The 25,668-nt window shown below is 43.3% G+C and overlaps 1 protein-coding gene across 6 annotated transcripts in view; it reads right to left on the bottom strand.

The window, feature by feature from the left end:
* NDEL1 (nudE neurodevelopment protein 1 like 1) overlaps positions 1-19,831 on the bottom strand; it is a 61,532-nt gene extending 41,701 nt beyond the window's left edge. For 2 of the 6 annotated variants that reach the window (XM_070228187.1, XM_070228179.1), the window contains exon 1: positions 12,164-12,280. The gene's annotated coding sequence lies outside the window, so the exon portion shown is untranslated. Of the gene's footprint in view, positions 1-12,163; positions 12,307-19,040; positions 19,186-19,785 lie in introns of those variants that run through there. The other 4 variants (XM_070228186.1, XM_070228181.1, XM_070228180.1 and 1 more) reach the window with 4 other exon arrangements.
* Positions 19,832-25,668: the final 5,837 nt, after the last annotated feature.

Here is a 25,668-nt window from a genome sequence, read left to right as displayed (position 1 = left end):
CTCTGTACTAAAGGGAAGATAAAGTTCCACTTATTGTCTTTATTGCATCCTCAGTAGCTTCTTGAGCAAACAATGCTCACCAACTACCCAAAGCAACTCAGGCTCCCAAACCTCCGCTCTTCCATCAGAATTTGCCCCCTAAATTTCAAACTCCAGATGGCTGTAAGTTGACAAAAAGGCAGGAATTGGGTATAATGAATTTGCTATGAAATGTTTTGGGTTCCAAATCCCCTTGCTGTTCCTTCTCTTTCCCTTGTGTCTGTCTGAGAATGCGGCCTGCTTCTCGCCGTTGCAGGGTGTTTCCACCCCCAGGGCCTCCAGGTGTAGCTTGCTGAAAAATGGCTCTCACAGGTGAGAAAAATGAGGACAATTTAGGTTGAGGCTGCAACAGACCTTCTTGTCAGAATTCTGCCTTGGTTGCCGGTACTTGGAAGGAAAGGGCGCTCGTCCTAATCCAGGGGGGTAAACTGAGGTTGCAAGAGTCTCTGCTTTACCTTTTCTCCGCTATTGATGGAAACTGATATCCTGCCAGGCCCCCATGAACCTCTTGGAGCTGCCCCATTTCTTTCCCAGTAGCCTAACCTGAACTGTGGACTTCCTCCCGACCTGGAACTATCTGCAGCCCTGTGGTCTTCCTGGCTTCAGAGCCTCCACTCCCCCAAGCTGCAGTCTTCACTGTCAGCCCTGGCCCCCACTCTGGCCCCTTGGCAGTCACTGCCCACACCCCAGAGTAATAACTGCCTGCACAGAGGAGGATGGCATGACACTGTTGATTGCTAATTTGGTTAACACCTAGCAACCCTGAGGGCTGTTGCCATCACACCTACAAAAACAGTGCGGTTGTCCCTAGACAAAAGCAATATCTGCTCAGACACCTTTACACAGACAAGGTGGCACCAGTTTTGCCTACACCCAAACCATTCTAATGAAATGACAGGGCTTAAAAGAAATGGAGTGTTTCCTACCAACCTGAGCTGATGGTCTCAGGTAATTTCAGCCAAATTCCCATCACCAGGTGAGCCAATGAGTCAAAGTTACCAGGACTGAAAGATCATGTATTCAGCCACTCAACAAATATTACTGAGTGCCTGGCACTGTTCTAGGCCCCAGGGATAGAGCAGTTAACAAATAAGCTTCCAGAAAAGGGAAATAGATGGGAAACAGAAAATAGAGAAAGAAACGTTAGCATGTCCAGCAGTGAAAAGTACTGAGGAGAAAAACATTAGCCAGGACTTTTCCATATTTTCTATTTAAGGTAGCATTTAAAGCAGCACCTGGCATGTAGGAGGCACATAACATTTGTTGAATGAATAAACAACTCATAATGCATGTTTTTAAGTTCTGAGATATTTTCATTGCCCTCCTCTACTGCTCCCTCTTTCTCCTTTTTCTTTCTTTCATCAAAGCACTTTTACCGCTTAGAACTCTAATAAAGAACTCCTCCATAAAAAGAGGAGCCATTGACAAAATTTTAAAATACAGGTGACTAAGAAACATATTCCACCTTGCTCCTAATCAAAAACACTCAAAGTAGCACAGCAAAGAAGGGATTCCACATTCCATCCAACAAATAAGTGAGATTGTAAAACATTAGACTACAAAGTACAGGCAGGAGCACAGAGCAACCACCCTCTCACAGATGGTGCCAAGGGGGTGCTACAAGGTGTGTAGTGACGTGAACCAGAAACTTGAAAATGTGCAACCCCATGATCCAGCCTCTCCTAGGAATTTACCTGAAGAGAAGTATCATGAACGTGTGCAAAGATTTATCCATGAGGATGTTCATCAAAGCACTGGTTAGCAAAAAATCAGAAACAAGCTAGATGAAAAGATGAATTATGTGGAATTATGTGATAGCCACACAATATAATAGAATACAATTGGTAACAATAATATTACAGAAGGATAGTAACAATGAAAGATATTCACAATATGCAGTTAAATGAATAAAGCAGTTAACTCCACAATATGTATAATATGATCCCACTTTTGTAAAATAGAAAAACATACATACATTACACATAGAAAAAGTCTAAAAAGATACGAAAACGATGTTCACAGTGGTCATCTCTGGGAGGTGAGAGCACAGGTAATTCTCTCTCTCTCATCTGTTCTTCCTTCCTTTTTTGTTTCTTCTCTGTATTTTTTAACCAAAAATAATTAAAGGTATAATTTTTTTAAAGTTTTTAAAAAAACAAGAATGCATCCAAACTTAACAAAGAAAGATAATTTCCCCAAAATTCTTTCCAAATGATTTTCCTAAGTCTATGGCCTTAGGACCATTTTAAAATTCAGCCTTTCAGCCACGTCACTCCAGCAGTTACGAGAGTGACATGGGCACACTGGTGTCAGTAGACTTCAATAGGACGATTCCCAATTCTGCGGCACAGATCACAAGAATTAATTCCTTCTGCTATGACTCCCTAATTAGCTCAATCTGATGTTATTCCTTCCCGTAAACAGAGATATGCTGGTTCCACAGATGTAAAGTTTCCACCCTACAATCTTTCCAACCTCATATCTTCTAAACACCCACTAACTGACAACATAATGATATTTGGCACTTTGAACAATAGGACTACCTGGAATGTCAATATAGCTAATTCGAAATGTAAGAATTGCCTCTCTGGGGGTCGCTTGTCTGGTGACGCTGTCTAAATAAAGGGAAGAGTACCCTGACCATTTATAATTACAACCTAATATGGTAAAATGGCAGTCCATGGGATCTCAGAGGACATTTCAGACTAGTTTGCATCAATTCCTGTATAATACAACACAGGTCTTGATGTCCACTTTGAAAACTGCAACAAGGGGGTTTTGTAGCCTTTACATGGAAAAGATTTTCGGCTCAAAATTAGGAGATTGGGCTTTCTTCGGAAATGTCCATTCCACAAAGGCCAATTTTGACTCGTAACTGCTGAAATGCAGAAATGAAACATCCCAGGTTTCATGTTAATCACAGTAGAAACGTCCCTTCTATGAAAAGAAAATAAGCATCCCTTTGGAGGGCAGCAGGCCAAGTAGAAGAGAAGACATCAGTTTAAGTACTGGGGGCAGGATATAAAGGCAGAGAAGGGGAACCCTTTCTCCAAGCATGTTGCTGTTTCAACAATTTTCTAAGGTCATACGTGGACAGGATGGTTATTCAAACCATGATAAAAAGATATTAGAGGAGGCAGTGTGAAAGCAAAAGGCCCAGACACATGGAGAAGGTGATCGAAGGGTGCTGAGATCCACCCTCCACCTGCAGCAAAGGTGCGGGCCCCACCCCTTCTCAGGGTTCCCCTCCCTGGTGTGAGAACCCGACACGCCTCTGCCCGCTGATATCCCCTCCCACCACCGCAGGAATTCAGTTGTTTATTCTTCTCGGCCAAATCAGCCCCATCTCAGGTGATGCTACTCATTGAGGCCCTTGTCTGAGCCTCAGTTTCTTCATCTGTAAAATGAGCAGGTTGAACCAGATGATACTGTAGACAGTTCCCATGAGTCAGGACCCATTCTCTCACCTAGGTGCCAAGCACCCTCCGGGGACAGGGGGCTGGGAGCCCTGCCTCTCCTTGGCCAGTTTGCCCAACTTGGTGGCAGGGTCAGCCCCCTCCTAGATAGGTGGGGGTAGGTGATCAAGGACAGACTTATTCATGCCAACAGTCCTTTGCCATCCTCTGGGGAATCGCTGAACTTGCAGAATGAACCACTTTCAAGTGCATCTGACGTCCGGTGTGTCTGTTTCCTGTGGCTGCTGTAACAAATTACCACAAGCTTGGAGGCTTAAAACAACACAGATTTATCCCCTTATAGTTTCTGGAGGTCAGAGATCCGAAATGAGACTGACAGGGCTAAAATCAAAGTGTTGGCAGGGCTAGTTCCTTCTGGAGCGTCCAGGGGAGAATCAGTTCCTTGCCACTTCCAGCTTCTAGAGCCCGCAGTGCTCCTTAGCTCATGGCTGCATCACTCCAACAGCTGCTTCTGTTGTCACATGGCCTTCTCTGACTTTGATCCTCCTGCCGCCCTCTTATAAGGACCCTTTGGATTACATAGGGTCCACCCAGATAATCCAGAATAATCTCCTCATCTCAAAATCCTTGACTTAATCACATCTGTCAAGTCCTTTTTGCCACATAAGGTAACATGCTCACAGGTTCCGAGGATTGGGACGGGGACATCTTTGGGGAGCTATTATTCTGGCTACCACATCTGATGTTCTAATTTTACCACCTTCATAGTATTTGCCATTTCTACATATCATCATTAAATTTTTCTTTGAATTGACTCACTTTTTAAAAAGTGAACTTAAATCCTACATTAGCCTCATCGTAAAAAATCATATCTATGAAATTGATCACTAGTCATATTGTCCCTAATGTTACATAAAATGAATACGTGACTCTTGAAATGCCAAGTGTTCATCTCTGTACTGCATAACATCACTTCACAAGCCACCAGCAGTACAAAGCCCATCCTTTGGGAGAACAAAAATAGAATCCAGTCTCTTGGTTTTACAGAAAAGGGTAATTTGTCCAGGAACGCACAGCGGCGTTTGCAAAAAGCAAAACTTCAGCTACACCCACAACTTCTTCCTCCTGTCTCCGTGCTCATTAATCACAACTTGCAAGTATGTGAGCTTTTTCTTAATGGCATCCCTACGTTGGTGAGTCATAGCATCTAGGGCTCAGTTCCCCTTCTGTTACACTCATGGATATTTTATGTTTGTGAAGTGGGGTTTCCTATTGCTTCCCCTGTCGATCAGCATTCATGCATCCTACTCATCTGTGTTAAACAGTTGCGTGTTTAACTTGACCCATAACTGGACCGCATCCAAGCCCTGGGGAAGAATGAGCTGAAAAGGGAGGTCATTGGCTAGTGGTGACTTTGTACTGTGCCCCTTGGCATCTGTCCCAGCTGCAGATCGAACTTTGAAACCCACTTTTGAAAAGACAGAGTTCCTTTCCATACACAAAGTGTGGGATGATATAATTGCCCTCCTCTTACATAACAATCAGCATGCAATAAAAATAGCTCTCATTTATTGGATACTTAGTATGGGACAGGCCCTATGATAAATCTTTACACACATCCATTCACAACAACACTAAGAAGTAGCTATTAGTGTTCCCATTTTACAGATGAGAAAACCATGTCTCAGAGACATTAAGCAACTTATCCAGGATCACACAGCTGGTGTGACAAAATCTGTATTCATAGAACTTCACAGAATACAAGAGAATTTGTATGACAATAAGGAAACCAGAGGGGTTGAGCAACTTGCCCAAGGACACATAGTGGCAGATTCAGAAGAGAATTCAGATCTTCAACTCTCAGACCAGTCTGTTCTTTCAGATTGTCTCTCTGTTAAGCTATCATTTCTTGGATGACTTCTTCAAATATCTGCCTGATCTGCTTCCTTTTTCTCCTCATTGCATATCTCACTCCTCCCCGGAGCCTTAGCTCCTCGTCATTTTCACTCTAATCAAAAGCTGTGGAGGAGCCTGGGGAGAATCCCAGAGCAGCCCTTCTCCGTCTCCTCCTCTGACCCTCAGAACAAAAGACAGAAAGGGCTAGAAAATCTCCATGAGTCTGTATTCATTAATTCAGAATTAGTTATAATTTAACCAGAAAATGATTAAAGTTTACCTTTGTACTTTCACTTAAAAAAAGAGATTGCTAAGCGGAAACAAGATTAGATGGGGTCGTGATCAAAAGAGGAACTTGCTAATGAAAATTTTAATCCAATAAGAACCTAAAATCTGTCAGTAGGGGATGGAGTAAATAAATGATGGTATGGAATCAATGGATTGCTGCGTAGCCACTAATGATGATGTCATAGGACAAGGTATAAAATAATATGAGAGCAAATTAGGATTTACTAAGTCAAAAGCATGAATACAAAATAAAATGACTTTCCTTTTATTTTTATAAGTACATACCCACAGAAAAAAGACTGGAAGGATGTATTTACAACTGATGGCTGTCTCTGGGTGATTTATATTTTCTTTTGTGTGTTTATCAGTTTTTTCCAAATTTTGTACAGCAAACACAGATTCCTTTGTAACCCAAGGGAGGGGGAAAATATCATCAAAAATTTTAGATGTAGTCTTTAAGAACTGCTATTTTCTGAAGCCTGTGCTCTAACACCACATATACAGGAAAATAAGGGATCTATCCTAAACCTCTTTACAGAACTGGCCATACATCAACAATTTAACAATTATCTTACTCCACTTGAAAAATGAGCACTGGATATAAATAAGTGGTTCGTAGAAGAAATACAAATGGCCAATAAACACATGAGAAAATCCTCAATCATATCATTAATAATTTTTTAAAATGTAAATTAAAATGACAATGAGATATCACTTTTTGCTTATGGGATTAGCAAAGTTTAAAACAAATGATAACGCCCAGTGCTAGCAGAATTGTGAGGAAGCCAACGCTCTCAGACAACACTGGTCGGAGTGACAATGCCACAACCATCTCAGTTACCATGACAGACTGAATACATGTATCTTCACTTCCTTCTGAAACACCACAAAAAAGACAGGACTATTTTAAAAGGTAGAAACCCACAAAGGCAGAGTGGCGGGGAGGAGACAACAGTGGACAAGAGATGTCAACAGAATCTTGGAAGATGGAATGTAGATTGGTGAGTGGTAGCCATGGGGTGGATCAGAGAAGGCTGGAGACTAAATGCTAACCAGGGGCAAGCAGTGTCGCATCTCTGAATCCAAGAAAGGCTCAGGAATTGGAGGTGCCAGTGACGTCACAAGGCAGGGTGGGGTGGGGCTAAAAACAGGAAGATCTGTTGAAAGTACAGTGTGTTTACAAAGCACTTAGGTGCAGACTTCACAGCCCATACAATTGACAAGTCAAGGTGTTTACCTCTCTCCCAGCCCAGCAGGAGGAAGAGGTTTACTTTCTAGAGAAACTAAACAAGAGGAGCTCTAGACCTGGGGACAGTGGCACACCAGAATGCAAGGTTGTCACTACACCGCAAAGGGAAGTGATGGGGGCAGGGAGGATTCTTCAAAGGCCACATATTGGATGATGAGACCCCAGCTTCCTTCCCCTGATACCCTTCCAGGATGCTGGCAGCCTGGCTTTTACTCTCCAGGCAGGAGATCAGAGAGTTTCTCTCAACAGAACCCGACTGGCTCCAGAGAGGTCTCCAAGCCACATGGCCTGGTCAACCCACTTGATTATCCAGAGGTCCAACAGCCAACAACTCTCACCCCCTGCCCAAAACACACACACACACACACACACACACACACACACACAGCCTCCAATCAGCTTCTAGTTCCTTAATCATCAAAATGAACATTCAACGAGGAACCACCAAACATTTGATAAAGCCTCCAATGTGAAAGATAGAACAAAATAAGACAAAAGAAATTCAAGAGCAATAGATACAATACAGGGAGCAGAAGTAAGCCAGGAAAGAAAAAACTTTAATAAATATCTTCAGAGAAATAAAGATATTATATCCATGTAACAAGAACATGGAGCTTACAAAAAGGAGCAAGAACAAGAACTTTTTTTGGGGGGGGTGAGGAAGATTGGCCCTGAGCTAACATCTATTGCCAATCTCCCTATCTTTGCTTGAGGCAGATTGTCACTGAGCTAACCCCCATGCCAGTCCTCCTCTATTTTGTATGTGGGATGCCACCACAGCATGGCTCGATGAGCGGTGTGTAGGTCCACGCCCAGGATCCAAACCTGCAAACCCCAGGCCGCTGAAGTGGAGGGCATGAACTTAACAACTACACCACTGGGCCAGCCCCAAGAACCTTTTTTTAAAATGAGGCTTGAAAGAAAAATATGTAGCTGAAGGGTATGACCATAAAATTGAGAAAATCTCCCAAAAAGGAGAACAAAAAACAAATTTCCCAAATAGGAGATTAAAAGCAAGAAAATAAACCTAAAAGTCCAGCATCCAAATGAGAGGAGTACCAGAAAGAGAGAACAGAGAAAATGAAGAGAAAGAATTCTTCTTTTCTTTTGCTGAGGAAAATTCACCTTGAACTAACATCTGTGCCAATCTTCCTCTATTTTGTATGTGGGTCGCTGCAACAGCATGGCCACTGACATGTGGTGTATAGATCCACACAGAAGAACCGAATCCAGGCCACCAAAGCAGAGCGCGCCAAGCTTAACCACTAGTCCATGGGGCCGGCCCAAGAAATTATTTTTAGGATAACAATAATTCAAGAAATTTTCCCAGAATTGAATAACATGAGTGCCCAGAGTGAAAGGTCTCCTGAGCATACAGCACCATGAATCAAAAAACACCTACAGATGAAATTTCAGAACCTCAGGGATGAAAAGAGAATCCGAAAAACTTCCATAGACATAAAACCAGGTCATCCACAAAGGACCAAGAGCCAGAATAGCACAGGACTTCTCCACAATAAACTAAAAGCTTGAAGACGATGAAACGCTGCTTGTAAAATTATTTTCAACCCTGTGTTCTAAATCTAGCCAGACCCTTAAACAAGTGTAAGGATAGAATAAAGGCCTTTTTTCAGCTGGTCAAAAACTTTACCTCCTATGTATTGGAAAACATATGCCACCAAAATAAGGAAGTCAATGAAGAGGAAAATGTGAGATCCACACAAAAGGACAAATACTGTATGATTCTACTCAAATTCATAGAGACAGAAAGTAGAATGGTGTTGCCAGGGGCTGAGGAAGAGGGAATGGGGAGGTAGGGTTTAATGAGTACAGGGTTCCAGTTTGGGAAAACGAAAAAGTCCTGAAGATGGATGCTGGTGGTGGATACACAACAATGGGAATGTACTTCCTCACTGAGTTGAACACTAAAAAATGGCTAAAATGATAAACTTTATGTTATGCATATTTTACCATAAAAAAAACGTAAAATGCAAAAAAACTGTGGGATCCAGAAAAGAGAAGATCCACATAAGAGAGTGAAAAGGGAATTTCTAAGATGATGCTAACACATGGGCCAGGACAGACTGAGCAGTAGGTTGACAGCAATAGCTCAGAGGGGAGCAGCCAGATGGGGCTACAGGGAGATGTGGCTGAGGAATAAGACAAAGAAAAAAAGATGGAACCCAAGAGATTGGCTGATGTGTCCGATCATGTTCAGAGGAATTTAATAGCTCTGTTGGAGAGGAATCAGTCATATGTGTATAAAAACTAAGAAAATGGAAACCTGAAGCAACCGTCAACTCCAGGAGGAAAAGATTAGATAAAAGAAAGAAAATAATAATAATAATAACTACATAGCTCAGAGAACAATACTTATATAGTCATAGCATGACCTAATTATATAACATAAACACGAATATTGATTTAATCAAAATTTGTGATAGAACCATATCAGGAAGATGGGGGAGCAGTAATGTGGATAGGGAGATATAAGAGTGCTATATCCTTACCTTCCATAACAAGTCAACAGATAATAACTAAAATAGAAAGAAATAGCCATACTGGCACTTCTTTGGAGACAGAAACAATTAAAATAACTGAAAGCGTTTGTCTCCGGGAAGGAGAACTTGGAAGTGGGGAGGTGGGATAGGGAATTGATATTTTACATTGTAAGCTTTGTGTTGCTGTAATAAAAGTGGATATGAAATTTAAAATAAATAAAACAGTATAACATTTATTAGAGGAATCTGGACAAATGAATTAAAACTGCAAACACATGTATAACTTTCCACCCAGCAATTTGACTCATAAGGATTTATCCTAAGGAAATAATAGGACTCGTATACAAAGATGTATGTTCAATGATGTTTACTGCAACACTGTTTATTATGATAGCAGTAAATTGGGAACAACCTAAACACCCATCAGTAGGAGACTGATTTAATAAATTATGGTATATCCATACATTGGAATACTAAACAGCTGTTAAGAAGGACAAGGTAGAAATTTATAAATTAACATGAGATGAGACTAAGAGATATTATTAGGGGCCAGCCCCATGGCCTAGTGGTTAAGTTCAGCATACTCCACTTCGGCAGCCCAGGTCCAGTTCCCAGGTGTGGACGCATACCACTCATCAGCAGCAGTGCTGTGGCAGCGACCCACATACAAAATAGAGGAAGATTGACACAGATGTTAGCTCATGGCAAAACTTCCCTAGGGGGAAAAAAAGAGAGAGATATTATTAAATGAAAAAAGGTTTCAGGACAGTAAGTAGAATTCAACATAAAAAATATTTGTGGACCGGCCCTGTGGCCAAGTGGTTAAGTTCGCACACTCCTCTTCAGCAGCCAAGGATTTTGCTGGTTTGGATCCTGGGCGCAGACATAGCACTGCTCATCAGGCCAAGCTGAGGCGGTATCCCATATGCCACAACTAGAAGGACTCACAACTAAAATATACATAACTATGTACCGGGGGGATTTGGGGAGAAAAAGCCAAAAAAAAAAAAAAAAAAAAAAGAAGATTGGCAAGAGTTGTTAGCTCAGGTGCCAATCTTTAAAAAAAAAAAATGTGTTTTAAAAATCTAGTAGTCTAGCTAATTTCCAGAATATATAAAGAACTCCTACCACTCGACAACAACAACAAAACAAACAACACAACTGAAAAACGGGCAAAGGACTGGAATAGACATTTTTCCAAAGAAGATATACGAATGGCCAATAAGCACATGAAAAGATGCTTCACGTCACCAATCATCAGGGAAATGCAAATCAAAATACAGTGAGATACCACTGCATACCCATTAGGATGGCTACCATCAAAAAACAGAAAATAATAAGTGTTGAGGAGGATGCAGAAAAATTGGAAACTTTGTGCACTGATGGTAAGAACATGAAACAACGCAGCCACTATGGGAAACAATTTTTGACGATTCCTCAAAAAATTAAAAGTAGAATTACCATATGATCCAGCAAATCCATTTGTGACTATATGCCCAAAAGAATTCAAAGGACTAAAACAGATATTTGCACACCCACATTCATAACAGCATTATTCACAATAGCCAAAAGGTGGAAACAACCAAAATGTCCAGAAACAGATGAATGGATAAACAAAATGTAGTATATACATACAATGGAATATTATTCAGCCTTAAAAAGGGAGGGTATTCTGACACATGCTGCAATATAGATAAACCTTAAGGACATTATCCTAAGTGAAATAAGGCAGTCACAAAAGAACAAATGCTATATGATTCCACTTATATGAGATATCCAGAGTGCTCAAATTCATAGAGATAGAAAGTAGAAGGGTGGTTGCCAAGGGCTAGGGGAAGAAGGAAATGGGGAGTCAGTGTTTATTGGGTACAGAGTTTCTGTTTGGGATGGTGAAAAAGTTCTGGAGATGAATGGCGATGATGATGGTTGCATAACAGTGTGAATGTACTTAATGCCACAGAACTGTACACTTAAAAATGACAAATCTTATCTTATGTATATTTTACTACAACAAAAATATTTTTTTAATCTAGAAGTCTATACACCAATTTGTCAATGGTAATCTTCAGGGATGGAATTACATAAAAATTTCACTTTCTCTGTATTCTTTGAATTTTTCTCCGCTATCATATCATAAAAAAAACTAGTTCCATTTAGAAAATGAAATAAAAGTAAACTCAAACCCTGAAGAATATCATCTTACAGTTTACAAAAAACTTTCACAACCATTGTCCTGCTTAAGCATCACAAAAAATCCCACAAAATAGAAACATTTTGCCATTTTGTAGATAAGAAAACAGGTTCAGAGGGAAATGACTTGCCCATAGGTAAGACAAGGAGCCAGGACTTAAGGGCAAGCCCCTGACTTGGTCAGCTCAGCACAATGTCAAGCATCACACTGACCGTGTATAAGTCAGTCCCAGATAAACCTGTCTGAACTCAAGGAGCTCTCTCTGCAACCCAGAAAAGTGCTGCCTGGGGTAGCCCAGGAAACAGAAACCAAATCAAAGTGATGAGATCTTAGGGGGATGTGGGCAGATGATGTGGCTTCTGGAAGCCACCAAAGCAAAGCCCTGGTGTCAGCCCCTACAGGAACATAGCCAACTTCACAAACTGACCTCAGCCTTTGACAGTGCCCCCCTCAACATGGACAGAGAGGGTCCCCAGACCACCAGGAGCCCCGGACTCTGGTGTGTCTCAGGCTGGCCCTCACCTGCCCCAGACCTTCTCTGAGCAGACCCCTCCTCCCTCAACTCCCCAAGATCTCAGTGTACCTGTTCCTGTGTCCTTTGTCCCAAGCCTCGATGATCAGATCAACAGCAACACATAGGGGCCAGCGCTGAACCAGCTGAAACAAAGTAGAAGTCAACAGGAAGCATGATAATCACCTTCTGACAAAGGAGGCACAAGGACAGGAAGTGGGTTCGGGCCAGGAAGGCTGGGTCCTGCTGTCTAGAAGTGAGGCAACCCTGCCGGCCTCATTGCTCAGCTGGAGTTGAGCAAGATTTCAGTGCTGGGGAGAGGAAAAAAGAAATTCAAGTCCTAACTCCTTAGCCTGGATTTCAAGTTTCCCCATTTCTACCGTATGCATGTATGCCTCTGTCCCTGTATTCGGAGGGGAAGAGCTGTCACTTGTCAAGGGTAAGAGATGAACAGAACCTAGCATACCCCTCACATGAGTAGATAAGAGAATAGACTTAAAGTCAGATTGCTGCCATCCACCACTTTTAGCTGTGAGACCTTGAACAAGTTGCTTTGCTTCTCTGAGTCTCTTTTTCCCCATTTAAGAAATGGAGGTAATACCAGTACTGACCTCACAGAGTTGTTTAGGCTTAAATGAGATAATGTGTGTAATTGACTTCGTACTCATCCAATTAGTCCCTTTAGCGGTTAGCAGAGTCCGTCCTTTCTGCCTCCCCAAATCTGACCCACTCTTAAGTCTCTATCAGATCAGACACCCTGGTCTGAAGAGGCACCCTGAACACCTCTGTCTCCACATTGGCTGCAGGTCTCATGTGTCATTTAGTCTCGCCATAGAGGAGAAGCACCATCATTAAGAACGGCTACTGAGCCCCTTCATTGATAATTCGTTCCCATGGTGATGCTTTATCTCCTCAAGGTCACCCAGTGAGGGTGGGGGCTGCGTGAATTTGTCTCTGTATCCCCAGGAGCACCCAGCAGAGCACTGGAAGTTAGTCCATAAATGTCTGTGGACCTTTAAGATGCTATGGATACACATCCCTATTTAAAACTTGAAGGTAAACTCTGATGAGGACTGAGGACTCCATCGCAGCGGGGCTGAAGTTTTGCAAATTATGGCAAAGTCTTGCATAAGGGCAGGGCTGGGGTGATCCTTGGCTCCTCTTAGCTCCTCTCACAATCCCCTAAAACTCCTAAGGATGTGAAATGGGGGAGTGTGCCAAAAGCAGAAGCTCCATCTGCCTGCAAGTCCTGCTCCCACCCACCCCAACCATCTCCAGAAGGAAGGCTGCTTAGTCTGCAGCAGCTTAAATCCTCCTCAAAAGTAGCTTAGGTCTGCCACCTGATCAGGAGACCCGCCCTCCTCCTGGCTCCATCCGCACCTCCCTGACCCCGCTCTTTCCAGACAAAGGGTATCCTGATAGCTTGATGGCACTTTCTTAAGGACTGTCCCTCACTTCTTGCTCTCTCCAATTTACCACCCCACCAGAGCTGCCGCCTCTGTACTTCTCTTAGTGTACCCCAAGGCTTCTTGAGGCTTACCACGCACCAGGCACTGTGTTTTACATACGATATCCTGCTTTAACCTTCAAATAACTCTCTAAAGTAGAAACTGTTATTATTACTATTGTACAGATGAGGAAACTGAGACCCAAAGATGTCACGCAACTTGCCCAAGATCACACAGTCAGCGGGCTCCCACTCTAACTTGTATTGCAGACATTTCAGTGGGATTTCACTCTAGGGAGCTGGAAACTCACCCACCTCCTGTGTTGCACAGAGACAGGACCTTGTAGTCAGCATGTTCTAAATTTTTAGAACTACTGAGCATGAGTCATTGCCAGGGAGCTTCTTAGAAATGCAGAACCTCAGGCCCCACCCCAATCCTGCTGAATCAGACTTTGCATTTGCACAAGAGAATCAGGTGATTGGTTTGCTTATCAAAGGCTGAACCACACTGGTCTAAATGAATGAATGGATGGTGTTATCCAAGCACCCGCAGGCAAAGCAAGCATAGAAAAAAAACCCTACAGGGCTCCTGAGTTTGAGCATTTCACCTCTGGAGGAAGCACAGAGCCAAAAAGTTAGAGCTCGGAGTCTCCCATACGTCAGCCAGTTTCCACTGCTCAGGCGCTGAAGCAACATCTTGGCCCTGGAAGTCTGGACGGCGATGGGACGTCTTTAGAGCGCCACCTATTGGCCTTGATTAGGTATGCGTCACGCGTTTCTGCTCCAGGCCCCTCACCTAGAGCGGCAGCGCACATGTCCACATCGGGCTGAGCCTTCCAACCACAGGGAATTCCTGTGGTTCTTTCCAGCCCGGTTTATTTCTGCTCCCTCTTTGGACTTCAACATTTAGCATTCGCTATTCCTGTCACTGGTTCAAATAACTTCTTACTGTCTAAATGACAATAATGCAGCGACCCATTGTTTGCTTAGCCCCTTGATCATCTCAATTCAGTTCAACTCATTAGGCATTTGGTGAGCTCCTACTGAGTGCAAAGCATAAGACTTCAAGGGACTATCCCTCTTCTCACTAACGTCCAAGCAAGTGGTCTCACCAGGCCCTTAGTGTCCCAACCAAGGCATAAAGATTTAAAACTGAGCCCTACAAGAGTGTACTTGCAATATTCACCTGAACATATTTCTATTTACCTGTATTTATGTCCATCTAAAATCAATAAGAAAAGGAAAGTATCCAAATAGAAAACTGGGCAAAAGATACAGATAAGTTCATAGCAGAAGAAATGCAAAGAATCAAAGACATTTAAAAAAAAATCCCTATTTTAAACTTTTCTTACCTTCTTTTGAATTAGATTTTTTAAATTATTCTATTTCTCATTAGTTCTTAATTATATATTCTTTTATTATTATTTTAATGGCTAACAAGAAATTACAACATGCATCCTTGAATTATTAGTCTACTATAATTTGTACTCCCCAGATAACACAAAATGTTACAATTTAACTCAGCTTATCCCCCCCCCCCAGACTTTTGGCTATTATTAAGTATTTTAATTTTTCATTTATTTTAAAAATCAAGATATTATTGTTCTATACAGTCAATATTCCTGTATTTACCTCTTGTCATTCATGCGTTCCTGCACTGCTTTGCCTCCATTGGGATTATTTTCATCCTGCCTAAAGAACATCATTTAGTATTTCCTTTAGTTCAGTTCTCTTGGGAATGGATTCTCTCTGTTTTCATTTATAAACCTCTTTGTTCCACTTCCATTTTTGAAGAATATTTTGCTCTGTATGTAATTCCAGACTGGAAGCTATTTTCTTTCAGTTCTTTAAAGATTATAACATGTATCCTTGACTTCTACTCTCTCCTGGATTTCATCTTTATCTTGGAAATGAGCTCTCAGTATTATTATTGCTCCTTTGAAGGTAATGTGTCTTTTTTTTTTTTCAGCCAATTTTTTAAAAATTCTGTTTGCCTTTGGTTTTCAGAAGTTTTACTACGATGTGCCTAGGTGGGGATTTTTTGTATTTATTTTGCTTGAGATCTGTAGTGTTTCTTGAATCTGTGGTTTGATGTCTTTCATTAATACTATAAAATTGGTAATCAGTAACTCTTTAACTATTGCTTCTGAACCAGTCACTTACTCTCCTTTACTTAAGTGACTCCAGTTAAATGTACTTAGACCTTTACCCCACATTCCATATTCTCTTATGCTCTTTTCTGCATTTTCCATCTTTTTCCCCACTCCATGCTTCAGAAAGAATATTTTCTACTGACCTAGCTTTCAGTTTACTAATCCTCTCTTCTGTTTTATCTAACCTGCTGTTAAACCCGTCTGTAGAGTTTTTTTATTTCAGTAACTGTATTTTTCAATTCTAGATTTCCATTTGGTTCTTTTTAAAAGTTGTTTCTAGCTCTCCATCTATTTTCCAGAATGTATTAGAGTCTATGTACAATAATACCAATATCTTTTTCTCCCTTGGGTCTGCTTCTATCTCTACTTTTTTCTCTTAGTTTTTGTTTATTTGGTCTAGCATATCTGCTAATTTTTGTAAAACATTGAATTCTGGGTAGAATCAAAATTGTAGAGGCTCTAGATGATGTTGTTTCTCCAGAAGAGGCAAACATTTCTTGTTTTTTTGTTGTTGTTGTTATTTCAAGCAGATAGACTAGGGTCAAATGATATGATCCAATCAGGAACTGAGATGTTCCAGGCCTTGTATGGGCTGCTCTATTTCTGGATTCCCCTTACTCCTAGGTCATAGCCCTTCAGGGGTCTCAACTGAAACCCTAGAGTGTTTACCAGATCCTTCTTTCTTGTCAGATGCTAAACTCCAGTTTTTGCCCCTTGTGATAACATCAAAACTTTAGGCCACCATTTTCTGCTCAGCATCAATGCCTTCCAAGCAAATCAACAAATTCCTTTTGGAATTCCCCTAAAGAATGCAATGGAGGAAGATCTTCCTCACCTCAAAGTGTTTTCTTTCTTTACAGGATCTTAGTTACTTAAGTTCTGCCCATATTGGTTACTCTCTGAAGCCCTAAAATAGCTGTGTGTGTGTGTTTATCTAGTTTTTACTTTGTTCTCTAAAGGAATCCTAGTCTGATACAAGCCAGTGTGTTATGACCAGAAGCAAAAGGCAAGAAAAGAAAAGTTTTCAAAAAGATAACTCTGACTGTTCTGTGGAAAACAGACCATGGCGGGCAGGGTGAGCGGAGGAGAGTGGAAGCAGGAAGGGAAGTTAAGAGGCTATGGCAGCTTCCAGACAAGTTGCCGGCGGTCTCTTGAGATGGGATATTGACAGTGATGACAGACAGAAGTGGAAGATTTTAAGGTTTTTTGGGTTTAGGGGTTTTTTTGGTGAAGATAAAGTTATAATAATACCCAGGCAAGGTGAGTGAGGGTGACAAGAGGCAATTTCATATGCTGCTGGAGGGAGTCTAAATTGGTACAACTTTTTGAAAAGGAATTTGACAATATTTATCATGTCTTTAAAATTATATTAGACTTTTACTTATCAATTGCATTTCTAATAATTATTTTAAGGAAATAACACCAAGATTTTGCAATAAAAACATTTATTGCAGAAATTATTATTATTATTATTATTACTTGGTAAGGAAGATTGTCCCTGAGCTAACATCTGTGTCACTCCTCCTCTATTTTTTCTGTATGCGGGATGCTGCCACAGCCTGCCCTGATGAGCAGTCTGTAGGTTTGTACCCAGGATCCAAACCCACAAACCCCGGGCAGCCAAAGCAGAGCATGCAAACTTAACCACTACACCACTGGGCTGGCCCCCCAGAAATCTTTTATAACAGGGAAAAATTGGAAAAAATTTAAATATCAATCAATAGATTAAATAAATGACTACATCCATTAAAAATGAGGGTGTAAAAGAATGTTTGTTGGAGATCACAAGATAACAACTGAAAAAAATCAGGTCCTAAAAGAATTTATACAATGTGACCCCACTTATCTTAAAATAATTATATATTATAGTTGTACATTATATAATATATAATTATTTTTAACATAACCATATATTTTATATATATATAAGTTGAAAGAATAAACACCAAAATATTTATGGTAGTCATCTGTAGAAGTGGTGTAGAGTTTATAGGTTTCTTTTTCATGTGTGCTTTTATGAATTTCCACTTTTTGTCAACAGTAGTGCTTTTTTTTTTTTTAAAGATTTTATTTTTTTCCTTTTTCTCCCCAAAGCCCCCCAGTACATAGTTGTACATTCCTTGTTGTGGGTCCTTCCAGTTGTGGCATGTGGGATGCCGCCTCAGCGTGGCCCGACGAGCAGTGCCATGTCCGCGCCCAGGATTCGAACCAACGAAACACTGGGCCGCCTGCAGCGGAGCACGTGAACCCAACCACTCAGCCACGGGGCCAGCCCCAGTAGTGCTGTTTTTATAATTAGAAAATATATAACTTTTTTCACTCCTGACTCTGTCGCTGACCCTGGCCTTACGTGTCTCAAGCATCGAGGACTTTCCGCTGTCAGGCAGGCCTTCAGCTCTGGGATAAAGACTGAAGGCAGCAAACCCTCCGTCAAAGGCTTGTGTCAAGCACTCTTTCTCCGCCGCTGCCACCACCCCCAGGGAGCGGGGAGAGGTTTCCCTTCCACATTCCGCCCAGGGAACAAACCTCCGCGCTCTCTCCTTTAGCTGCCCTTCCCTGACTTGTCCCAGAGCATCTCTGCGCCCGGAGCCGGCGATTTGAGAGGCCGTGTGCGTTGTGAGCGGGAGAGGGAACCGTGCCGGGAGCGCAGGCTGACCGCGCTGCAGGAACCGGCCGCGCGCGCGCGGGGGCGTCGTTCACCGCCTTCCAGCTCGCCCCGTGCCCCTCCCAGGTGCTCTGCCTCTTGTCGGAGCCCGCACCCTCGGGCCCTTGCCATTTTTATCCTCCAATCCAAGTTATATGTCTCCTTTAGTCAGAATTCTTGTTTGATCCCACACTGTGGCTTCCGGTCCAAAGGGCTCTCAGCTCAAGCATTTAAACCCGGCCTTGGGCTCAGCCATGAAAAGTCCCTAAGTGGCCTCTTCCTGGCTGTGGAATCCCCAGTCTGTGTCTGCTCCCCTGGCCGTCATCCTTCATTCATAGGTCCTAGTCAGCGTGTGCCAAGGTCTGCGCGTGACGACTTCAGGTGGTGCACAGGTGAAATTTTTTTTTTAACTTAACGGTATGTATTAATTTTGCTGCTTATTAAAAATATCATTAGAACATCAAACCTCTGATTTCACAGCTATGGATGCTTAAAATGAGGCGAGAGTAGATATTTAAGTTTAAAATGTGGCTCAATTAAAAAAATCAAGTAAACTGTTGTTTAGGTGGCGTTCTGGTGTGGCAAAAATTAGGAAGAGAAAGCATTAGGTTCGTTTCTCCCTGGGATTCCTCTCTCAAAAGCCCCGGATTCCTTCACAATCCCTCTCTCTTCCCCAGCCCGTCCTCCTTCCCCTCCCAGACTCACCTCTGGAGACCCTGCCCAGGACACAGCTTCTTCAAAGACAACATTGGCGGTACGTGGCTAAGTAAGGCTGTAACCCAGTGGCGAGCTCCTGTCTCGGGCCAGACCCAGGTTCTCAGTCCATTATGACTTTGAGGAGGGAATTTTGCTGTGGATTCCAAAGGAATTTAGAATAGAAAGTAGAATGACCATGTTGCCCAAACTCCCCTTGCAGGCCCCCAGCCCCAGACCCCACACACTTGGGTAAACTTGAGAAGGTAGATTTATTCATTTAACAAACACTAATTTATTAAGCTCTGGTGATACCAGGCCCTATGCTGGAATCTACAGAGATGAGTTAGGATCCTCTCCTTCAAGGTCTTAGAAGATGGAGATGCCAGTGGGGAGGGGATGAAGTAGAAAGGCATTCCAAGTTAAAAAAAAAAAAAAAAAAAAAAAAGGTGTGGAAAAAACCCCACAGAGGCCCAAAAGTCCAAGGTGTTGAACTGAAAGCCACGACTGATATCAGAGGGGATGTCTGGAGTGAGTCTGGGAAAGGCAGCGAAGGCCTCAGGTGCTGGCCAAGGAGTGTGGGCTTTGTACTGAGGGCAGTGGGGAGCCATGGATGCCTGCAGAGGGAGGGGAGTGATGGGGTGGGACTTGTGAAGATACTCTGTGGCTGCTGCATACCGCTGTGCAGTTTGGGCTAAGGGGGCTGAGCGTGGAGGTAGGTAAGTTGGGAATGAAAAGTAGCCCTTATTCCGCCTACCAAGCCATGTGCCCTGGCAGGGCCTGGGTCAACCTGGAGGAAGGGCACCTTTGTTTTCTGTTCAAAGGCCATAGGTTTCCCCTGGCTATGTAATAATGGGGGAGAGCCCCTGGGGTGGGACAAAGGGAGCAGGTAAGACAGAGATTTCAGAGGCGTGGGCACCTTGGAGTGAGGAGGCCAGCCCAGAGAATTCACAGGGCCATGAATGAACTGAAACTCCAAAGGAGGCCCCTGAACTGGCTGGAACCAAGCAGGACCAGGGCCCAAGAACTGCAAATTGGTGGGGAGATGGCTGGGCTGCACCCAACTCAGGGTCCTCCCCAGTTTCACTGTGGGGAATGTGGCCTCGCTGGCTGGACTGGGCTAGGAGGTGGCAGGGAGGTGGAGCAGGGCATCTTAAGGGATCACTGAAGCCTTGGCCTCTGTGTGGACTTCCCTAGGGATCAGGGAATCCTCCACTCCACACTTTCGGGATCCTCTGCTCTCCCTGGTTAGGCCTTTTCATCTGCCTAGCTTCCCCAGGCCAGTCAGGACTCCCATGAGTGGAGGCAGGGCGGGAGGAGGGTCAAGGGTCATGTGCACACCCACACTTATGGCCAGGAGATGCCCCACCTCCTGCCCCTTGGGCGTCTTTTAATTGCAACCACCATGAGTGCGTACAAGGGCGCAGCCAGCTTGCCCCCCACCCCACCCTATTCCCCCCCAACACACACTCCCACCCCCCACACCCCACCCCCAATCTCCCTTGAATGACTCCGGCCTCATCCACAGCCAGGACTGAGCAAGCCTCCACTGGCCGAATATGGGCAGTCAGGGCAACGGCTTCCTGTCTCCAAACCACACACAGCCCTTGATGTCCCTGATCCAGGCCCTGATCAGTGGTCCAGGTGTGCCCACAGGAACATGTTCAGCTGGAGAAGAGCGTTGTCCAGTGTCTTTTCACGGATGGCAGTGATAGAAAAAGACTAAGAGCTTCTGCCCTAGCAAAGGTTGACCTTAACCCATAATCACATTCTCCCTCTCCTCCCTCCCCTTCCCTCCTCCTCTGCACTCCTATGCCTCAGGGCCCAGCCTGCAGTTTCTGGCTCCACATGTGCTCCCCGGGCTCCCATCCCCCTCTGCCTTCAATATTTGGGGTGACTCACTTTACCCTTATTAAAATGTCAGCCCTGGCATATGGTTCTGAATGACATGAGTGATGCCGTCTTATTAGGGTGGCCCCTGCCTGCTGGGGCTGGAGAGAAGGTGGAGCTGCAGAGTGCCCCTGCTGCTAGACACCCAGAGTCCCTTCCAGGGGAGCAGGAGACCCAAGAGCCGTGGGGATTCCACTTCCCTGGGGATGCTGCTGTGGAGAATGCTACACTGGGACACTGTAAGATGGTAGGGACAGAGAAGCACCTCTGTCTGAAAGAGCCACCTCAGCCTGTGGTGTTCCTCCACCTAGCCTGGAGGAAGGAGCATGTCTCCCAGCTACCTGGAACCCCAGCCATCTCCCAGGCCAGAGGTTCCCAAACAGGCTGCCCTTTGATGTTACCTAGAGAAGCTGCTAAAAACTTGAATTCCAAAAACTCAGACTATGCGTGTGCTGATAATGGAGAAAGCTCCAAGATGTAGTGTTGAGTAAGACAAGATGCAGAAGCATGTATGCGGTGCCCTATCCTTCGGTTAAAAAAAAAAAAAAGAAGGGAGAATAAGAATCTATATCTGTATTTGCTCATGTAGACACAAAAATAAATAAGCTGCACAAGAATTATAATGATAGTGGTTAATTTTTTAAAAAATTATCGTAAAATGCACATAATATAAAATTTACCATCTTAATCATTTTTAAATGTACAGTTCAGTGATATTCAGTATACTCACATTGTTATGCAATCATCGCCACCATCCATCCCTAGAAGTCTTTTCTTCTTCCTAAACGGAAACTCTACCCATTAAACAATAACTCTCCATTCCTCCCCCTCAGCCCCTGGCAACCACATTCTGCTCTCTATCTCTATGCATCTGACTACTCTAGGGACCTCATATAAGTGATATCATACAGTATTTGTCCTTTTGTGACTGACTTACTTCACTTAGGATAATGTCCTCAAAGGTCATCCATGCTGTAGCATGTGTCAGAGTTTTCTTCCTTTTTAAGGCTGAATAATAATCCGTTGTATGACTACACCGCATTTTGTTAATCCATTCACCTGTCAATGGACACTTGGGTTGCTTCCACCTTTTGGCTGTTGTGAATAATGCTGTTATGAACATGGGTGTACAAGTATCTGTTGGAGTCTCTGCTTTCAATTCTTTTGGGTAAATACCCACAAGTGGAATTGCTGGATCATATGGTAATTCTATTTTTAATTTTTTGAGGAGCTGCCATACTGTTTTCCACAGTGGCTGCACCATTTTATATTCCCACCAGCAGTGCACAAGGGTTCTGATTTCTCCGTTTCTTCACCAACTCTTGTTATTTTCTGTTTTTTTGATAGTAGCCATCCTAATGAGTGCAGAGGAAATGGGCAGATGGGGGACATCAAGGGGAGGGAAACTCTGCTGCAGATCTTTAAACACTGTTTCATTTTTCAATCATCTGAATATATTATTTATTCAAGAAATTGAGTTGTGTTGTTTCAACATTTATTATGACAATTCCAAACATACAGCAAAAACTTTTTGAAAGAAGTGAAATTTGAAAAAGAATTGAATTCTACAATGAGAACCCATATATCCAACTCCTAGATTCCACAATTAGCTTATACTATTCTTGCATTATCACTATCTATCCATTCCTTTATCCATCCAATTTAAAAAAACAAATATAGAATGTAGTTTCCTAGGCCCCTCCCAAGACCTGCTAAGTCCTGAGACAGGGCCTGGAAGCTGTATCTTTAATCAGTTCTCCAGGTGATTCTAGTATTTGAGGACTCCCATCCTGGGCCAGCTGTTCATCCCTCATAGAAACTGTACCCACGGTCAGTTGGCAGTCAGTCAGCATCAGCCAGGATTCTCCCTTGTCTGGAAGCCCCCTACCCTCAGAGAGGTCTCTCCAAGGGAGGTCTTTTCTTAAGGGGCCAAAATGGTCACAGACTCATCCCCATCCTGGGCAGCCTCTTCCCCAGAACATGCTTCAGTGCCTCGGCAACACCACCCCCAGTGAGGCCCCGAATGGGACACAACTCTCCAATGGGGCCTGACCAGAGCAGACGTCACTGGTCCCATCCCTCCCTGAGCTAAAAACTAGTTTTCTACAGTTCAGCCTGCATTTGTCCTTTCTGCTGAGAAGAACAGGATACCATAAAATCTGGTGGGATTTGCAGTAGATACCTTAATCACTAAGCCAGGACCAGATTGGCCAGGCCCCTTAGAGTAGGAGGTATTCAAGTCCTCTTACCCCTCTTTCAGCTTCTCTTTTTGCTATGATGATGATGATGATGATGATGACCATGGTAGATAATGCTGATGAAGCCATTAATGCATAAGAGGCATGGTTCCAGGCACGTTATTTGCATCCCTTCATTTAATCATCCCAATAGTCCCGTAGAGTAGGTACTATTATCTCCATTTTTCAGATGAAGCAACTAAGGTACAGCGGGATTAAGTAACTTACTCAAAGGTACACGGCACTTTATATAAACACATGGAGAGCATTTGTGAATGCTTCTGCACTGGTTTTAACTTCCTAGAGCTCCCTACTATCAAATCCTATAGTGTAGATTCTCCTAGTTAATATGCCTGTGCTAGCAACCTTTCCTGATAACTAATTCCCTTCTGCTTCTCAAGACTTAACAGTCCTATGTCCCACTCTCTCAGGACCTTGCTCGATGGCTAGAGCCAACCTGATAAAGTCAAGCTAAGGTTTTTCCAGCTGATATATTTACTCTCTCAGATAAGTTGTATGTGTGTGTGTATTGTACATATGTATATACATATATGTACATAGATTGTATATGTAAAATATATATACACACGCACATACATTTATATACGTAATTTTTAAAGTGGAATTCTTATTTTGGAACACAAAACTGTGACAGACTATAGTAATACATATTTATATATTTAAGGTAATCTTCAAAGTCAAGATTCATGTCAGAGCCAGTGAAAAAGATTTGGGGGCCTCAGGAACTTCCTATTACCCTATAATCACATCACATTAGTCTGGGTCTAAGGGCAGCCCCGCCTGGCTCAGTACCCTCTCCGAGGCACACAGGGATGCTGATGCTGAGGTATTTGGGATCCTTTTCAGGAACCCCCAGAAAGCCATAGATAGAGTTGTGAGCCATGCTGCTGAAGGGGCCCCTGGAGGTGCTGATAGAAGGAGAGAAATTTGGGGAGGCTTCTGGGACTAGAGTTACAAAATCAAATGTAGGATGCCCAATGAAATTTGAGTTTTAGAGAAACAATGAATACTTTTTTAGTACAGGTAGGTCCCAAATATTGCATTGAGCATATTTATTCTAAAAAACTATTTGTTATTTATCTGACATACAAATTCACCTGGGCTGTCTACATTTCTATTTGCTAAATCTAGGACTACCTGGGCCTCCTCACATTTGGCTCCTGGGGAAAGAACATGAGAGACTGTCATGACAGTTGGTTCTCAGCCATCTTTATGTCCCTGGGAGAGGTAGCCAGGTGCACTGCCCTGATGTCCTCCCCTACCAGCTTCAAGGTGGCTATGGAGCCAGGCCGTGGTTGGTGGGGTGGGGGTGGGGCCATCCTGGAGTACCCTATGGGGTCACACTCATTCTTGATTGTGCTTTGGATCTAGAAATCTCCTTTTTTCAGAAGAAAACTGATTTCTTGAGGACTTGGCCTACAGTCCTGAGAGGACTTGGAGGGCTCTCCCAAAATGGTTTCCAGTTCCCCTGGCTTGGCTCCTGCCTTATTCTTGATTTTTTTTTTTTTTTCTGATCATGAAAGAAACACACATTTGGGGTGAAAATTCAAATATCATAGGAACGTATAAATTAGAAAGTCCCGCCAGAGATTATTACTATCAAGTTTGATGTGTCTTCTTTCAGATTTTTCTCTATAAAGATTATCGTATATTATCATTTCCATAAATAGAATCATATTGTACAGACTGTTCTGAAACTTGCTTCTATTTCACATGAAATCAGGGACTTCTTGCCATGCAGGTGTGCCTTTCTACTTCATTGGTTTTACTCTGCCTGATTCTTTTTTTTTTGAGGAAGATTAGCCCTGAGCTAACATCCGCCACCAATCCTCCTCTTTTTGCTGAGGGATATTGGCCCTGAGCTAACATCTGTGCCCATCTTCTTCTACTTTATATGTGGGATGCCACTACGGCATGGCTTAATAAGTGGTGCATAGGTCTGCACCTGAGATCCAAATCGGCATGCACCCCGGGCCGCCAAAGAGGAGCATACGAACTTAACTGCTGCTCCACCAGGCCAGCCCCTCTGCCTCATTCTTTATCCCAGCGGAGTTTGGTCTTTTGGAGCTCTGAGCCCCTCTGAACGTTCGATGAATGACAAATGCACACAGGCACATCACCCCAATTTTTGTACATGACTTTGGGTAGCGATGCCTTACTGAGGCTGATCTGACCCCTTCACCCTGTGCACGATGGGGTGGAGGGGATCACTGAAATGGGTCCAGGAGGGTGGAAGGACTGTGAGCATGACTTTCTTATTGTTGGAATGGGAAGACCCATCTATGGGGAGCCTCACTCAAAGGGGTCCTGGGTCACTGCCTCCGTTGTGAGACTCCCTGCTTGTTTCGAGAACCCATCCTTGGGCTCCTTCTCAACAGGGGGCTCCTCTTCTAGCATCCTCATCAAGATCACCTGACTCCACCAGCTGCCAACCCCCTGAGCAATGCCAAGAGCCTCCTGGCCTCAAACAGGTTGGGCGACATTCACTTCCT

The sequence above is a fragment of the Equus caballus genome, chromosome 11, assembly GCF_041296265.1.
Source record: "Equus caballus isolate H_3958 breed thoroughbred chromosome 11, TB-T2T, whole genome shotgun sequence".
In the NCBI taxonomy this organism is placed as follows: Eukaryota; Metazoa; Chordata; class Mammalia; order Perissodactyla; family Equidae; genus Equus; species Equus caballus.
Note: the sequence above shows the minus strand (reverse complement) of the source record. Positions and strands in the feature narration are given on the sequence as shown.